The sequence below is a fragment of the Ochotona curzoniae genome, unplaced genomic scaffold (assembly GCF_017591425.1).
Source record: "Ochotona curzoniae isolate NIBS_2020 unplaced genomic scaffold, NIBS_Ocur_1.0 scaffold_4683, whole genome shotgun sequence".
In the NCBI taxonomy this organism is placed as follows: Eukaryota; Metazoa; Chordata; class Mammalia; order Lagomorpha; family Ochotonidae; genus Ochotona; species Ochotona curzoniae.
This window is the reverse complement of record NW_024467121.1, coordinates 2,162,480-2,168,479: the sequence shown is the minus strand read 5'-3', so window position 1 is coordinate 2,168,479 and position 6,000 is coordinate 2,162,480.

Sequence of the window (6,000 nt, the reverse complement as noted above, 5' to 3'; positions counted from 1 at the left end):
CTCTTTTCCTTAAAATAGTATTAATGCATGATAATAAAGTTTATAGTTCATTTCACTTTTTTAAAAAAACTAATCTATTTTACTTGAATGCACTATTACACAGAGACAGGGAAAGACAGGGATATCTGAGTTCACTTCCCAGTTGGCCACAGTATCAAGGCTAGTAAGCTTCAGGCTGAAGCCAGAAGCTTAGAATTGCTTCTAGGTCTCTTACAGTCCAGTGCTCCAGCACATGGGTTACATTCTACTTTCCCATGTGCATCAGCAGGGAACTGAATTGGAAGCAGAGCAGCCGACACATAAACTATGCTCCAATCGGATGACGGCATGGCAAGCAGTGGCTCAACCTACTGTGTTCCATGCTCACCCCCTTACTCTGCTGCTAGCACACTGCTCACTAATCTAACTAAAGTATTCCGCATATCATTTCTTTTTCTGAGAAAGGCCAATTCCTAATTTTGTTCGATAGTTCTGTTGAATTTATTATATTGTCTGCTAATGTCTCCAAGTGCTTTGTATATTATGGACTTTAGTCATTTATAAACCGTACAATATGGAAACATTTTCCTCAAGTTCATCAGTCTCATTTTCTCTCATGTCTTACAATAAGTAGACATTTTTGCCTTTGATTTAGTGAAGCAGGCACTTTTATTATCTGTGCTTTAGGAGTTATTTTAGGCACAGTTCCCTATTCTTTAGATTATGTACATACCCTTACATGCTGTCTTTTTCAATTTAAATATCGAAAATTTGATTTTGACACCATACATTAAAAAGTCAGGTCTCAAACTACTTTGAATCCCTGTTAAGATTTTTTTCTTTAATTTTTATATTCTCCATCATTCAGATCCCTGCACTAATAGGATACGGGGAGTTTGACAGACTGAATCTTGAGATTGATAGTTCACCAGTTACATATTTTTCATTTGATTCTTTGCTGCTCTTGGAGTCCTCAAAATGAAAACTAAAGACCAATGCACATACACATTTGTATAAATAAATATGTAAACTTTTACATTGGCCTGGTGAGATCTACTGTAAAAGCAGTTGTAGGGTAGCTAGTTTCTTGCCTGACAGACTAGTTTGAGTAGCTATATCTTGACATGGTGAAAATGAAGCAATAATTCTCTTTTTTCGGGGATGTTACAGAGCTGAGTTGTTGCAGTATAAGCTAAAATATCTAATATTTTGATGAAGTCTTCAAAATCTATTAATGCAAATACCTCAAAGCATATACACACACAAACCAAATAAAAGTAGTCTTTTCAAAGTAATCATCTTGGGAAAAGCATTACTTTATTCTGATAATTTTACCATTTCAAAAAATGCTTCGAGATTTCCTTTTACAAAATGCTATCAAAGTCTACATAATATTTTTTTGTGAATACCCTCTGGAACAGAAAATTTCTGGTCTGAGAGGGTGAACCTGATTTTAAGAAATCACCCAAAATTAATTTGTACTGAGTCTACTAAAAATGATAGTTATTCACACTATGGAAATAAGATTTGGGCTCTAAAATGAGTTTTGCCATAATCTAAAGACTGAAAATTATTTCAGGTTTGGATATTTCAACATGTGATCAATGTATATTTATTGATAATAAGTCACCTTATCCCATGATCAGTGATCCTGGCCAGAGGGAGTCAAAATTATACACCATCCATTTCAATGAGTAATAGCAAGTGGGCAGAAGGATGCCATGCATTTTCTAATCTATCTTGCCCCTTTATTTATCCGCTGGAGCTCAGTCTAGCCCTACTGAGGATAGTGCTTGTCAGTGGTGCTGACATTGAATGACAAAGTCTTCACATAACCTTCAAGCAAAGCTTCAGTTCAAGCCCATCACGGGCAGCCTGGGGAATCTCTCAGTAGCAATAAATGTCTCATATTCATTTTTCACCAGATAACGGTGTGACTGTTGGTCCTGAAAGAAAATCACACACAGCTATATTACATTTTAAATGTTCCTGATTTCCTTCTTCACTGGCTTCTCTTCAAGGAAAAGATCAGATTTTCTTTTCATCATTTATTTTTCCATGCATTTCTTTTTGTTTTCCTTCAGTTGAAGTTATTCTCACATACACTTTAACATCATTTTCATGTATTTCCACATCTATATCAAATACATTGGTCTTGTCTTTTGTGACAAGCATAACAGGTTTCTATCATTTTACCATTGAAGTATAATTCTAGAAACTATAATAAAATACTTACCTTATTCCACAGTATTTCCATAACATGTATTCACTGGACAAGCCATGGATTTTTTCATGAAAATTTCTATTATAAAAAATAGCTAAGGAATATGATGTCTGACATTCTGTACCACATAAATCATGAGTGTAACAATAACTGAGTGTTTTAAATTTAAGTAGGTCGCAATCTCATTTTTTTCCCATGAAAAAAGAGTAAATTAAGAACCATTAAATTTTCTAAAATGACCATATGGTAAACACAACCCCTAGGTAAAATGGGTGGATAGAGGGATACCCAGGAATACCTTTGTGCTTTAGAAATCACGAGCATATGTCTCTAGACTCTTAAAAGCTAGAGTCAAGAATATTAGTTTCAAGCAAGCAATTTTTCCCTTAATTTATTATACATCATCTCTGCAAAACAAGAAGAAATATTTGCACATAAAAGTGGAGAGGTGATTTGAGACGATTTCATAAATACATTCATTGTCATAACCTGTCTGCTTTATTTGTCTACAAATACGTAATATGGATCAAGTTTGCTTCACCTGATGTTGGTGAAACAACATTAGCTGAATATTTAAAATCCAATTGTTCTCCAATTTTGCATGTAAAAGTAAAAAAAAAAAAAAAAAAACCCTGGGATTTTACAGGTAACCTGATATTCCAAGAAGGACAAAAAAAATTTTATTTTGTTTATATGCATACAAAGAAACACAATTCCTAGTGTGCTTTATGTCACAGAAAAAGAAAGCAATTTTTATCTTCTTGATTTCCTTAAACATTCATTAAATGGTAAAACTGGAATGATACAGTAAATAAACATGATTTTCAAACAATCTTTAATGATCAAGTATTATAGGCTAGTGCAAGCACAACTTCAAAATATGAAGAGAATTATCTATTATGTGACATGTAGGTACAAAATAAAAATTTTAGTAAAATATTCATGTAAATGAATAGCATTAAAAAGGTCATATTTTAAAAGTTTACACACATTACTATAATAGGACACTAGAAATAACCCAAATGTTCAAAAACAGAGGATGTGTTCAACAAATTATGAAACATTCAAAAAATTACAAGCCGATGTAGTTATCAGGAATATGGAAGCTGACTACTGAAAAGTGAAATGTCAAACAGATATTTATTGCTTAAAAAAGGGGCAAAAACCTATAGATTTATTATATATTTCACTTAATTTTTTTAAAAGCACTTTAAAATTAAAGCTAAAAGTCTAACTAAAATTGATGAAATTCTTAACTACTACAGTTTTTGTGGTCAACACTGGTCCTCTGAAAGGTGCCATTTGGTGGGGTCTGGTGGGAAGTCCTTAGGTGACTAGTGGCTGCTTTCAGAAGGTAACTTTCATGGTAGATTGGTACTAAAGCTTGATTTTTAGCCCAATCTCACTGTTCTTCCTGCTTCACCATCTGGTATTCCCTCTTGCACAAACTCTACCACCTGCCACAGGCTCTTTACCAAAACCAAAGCCTTTGCTGTGCCACTTAGACTTGAACCTCCAAAGCCATGACCCAAACAAATCCTTTCTCTTTACAAAGTTAACCAACCCACCTCATGTATTTCACTAAATGAATGAATACCTGATTAATCCACTAAGTCATGGGAACAAACAGAACTGCTTTAGGGGAAAAAAATATCACATAAAGGCCAACATAAGGGGTAGTTATAAAGATTAGCATTATTATAACAAAGATTTATAACTTGGATTTTTGTTTTCTACATGATTTAGGAGACAAATACCTTTTAAAAGCATGCTAAAAGTTAGCATTATGTTGATTTGCTTATAACTATATCTTTTGCTTTCTAAATAAAAGACTAGTGCATGTCATATTATTTGATGGTTTACAGCACTTAATTTAAAAATAAAGTGATCTTATAATGTCAGAAACTTACAGAGGTTTAGATGGAGCTATATAGGAACAGTTATATGGTATTGATATTAAGTTGCTGTAATTTCAAATAATGAGTTCTGGCTTGAGGATGTTAAATGTAGTTCCCATTGCAGGCATTAAGAGAATAATTACAGAATATACACAGAAAGAAATGAGAAAGGACCTTAAATATTTTACTACAAAAGAAAAAAAAAACACAAAGGCATCAATGTAGGAAAGAATGACATAAAATAAAGCAGGGGCCAGTGTTATGGCATAACACGTTCAGCTGCCACCTGTGATGCCCACAATCCCATATGCCTGGATAAAGCAATGGAGGATACCCCCAAATGCTTGGACTCCTGTGCCCACATTCCCATCCTGTCTGCACCTTTACAAAGCTCCTGGTTCCTGACCTCAGCCTGGCCCACTTCAGCCCTCAAATTGCAACCATTTGGGCAGTGACCCAGATTATGGAAGATCTGTCCGTTAGTCTCTCTTTCTCTCTCACTCTCTGGTTCTTGTTGTGTAACTCTGCCTTTGTAGAATGAAAGTGAAAATCAAGGAGAGAGGGTTTTGGCACAGTGAGTTAAGCCACTACCTCTGATGATAGCTTCCCATAAGAGGAATGGTTTAATTCCCAGCTGTACCACTTCTAATCCAGGTTCCTGCTAATGTGCCTGAGAAAGCCTCAGATGATAGATCAATTACTTGGGCACCTGCCACCCTGTAAAAGATCCAGATGAGTCCCTGGCTTTGGTCTAGACCAGCCCCAGCCATTGCAAACACTGAGGAATGAAACAGTGGCTAGATGACAGATTTTTCAATCTCTTTCCCTCTGTCTCTCTCACTGTTTCTCTGTTCCTCTCTATCTAGTCTTCCCTCTATAATTCATCCAAATAAACAGATCTTTTAAAAAACAAAATAAAAAGTATAAATTAAGATACTCCATGTAAATAGTAAACAAGTAGGCTATACTAATATCAGACAAAATAGACTTAACATTCAAAATATTACGACACAAACAATAAAGGTTCAATACAGTAAAGAGATCAAACTATGAACATAAAAATCATAAAATTAAATGAAACAAACATTACCTTTATTCAAAAGAGAAACAGTTACATAATAGAGGCAAAAATATCCGACCCTAAATAATGAGTAGAACAACCAGACAGTTAAGTATGAAAACAAGAGGATTTAATAATGCAAAAATACAACACTCAACTTGAACCATAACAGACACATTTTTCTCACATGTACATAAGAATGTTCAAGGATATACCATATATTAGACAACAAGTCAAGTCAGTAATTTTGAAAAACATCTGTGCAAAATGTCTTCTCTCACCACAAGGCAAATGAATTTTTTAAAATTCATGAGTCGTTAAAAAGGGACTAGAACACAAGCATTCCTGAGTTCATTCCAGAATTACTCACAAAAAGAAACAAGCTAAGCATCAATTTACTGTTGAATGAATTAAAAGCAACAACAAAAAAAAGCCTTGGTAGAAGCACTTAGTGGAATACTACTTTGTACTAAAAATGGATACCCATGGGCCCGGCGTGGTGGCACAGTGGTTAAAGTCGTCACCTTACACGCCCGGGATCCCATATGGGCACTGGTTCTAATCCCGGCAGCCCCACTTCCCTTCCAGCTCCCTGCCTGTGGACCGGGAAAGCAGTTGAGAACGGCCCAAAGCTTTGGGACCCTGCACCCGCATGGGAGACCCAGAAGAGGCTCCTGGCTTCGGATCGGCATAGCATCAGCTGTTGAGCTCACTTGGGGAGTGAATCATTGGACAGAAGATCTTCCTCTCTGTCTTTCCTCTTTGTATATCCGCCTTTCCAATAAAAATTAAAAATAAATCTTTTAAAAAAATGGATATCCATGTCATTTGCAACAAAT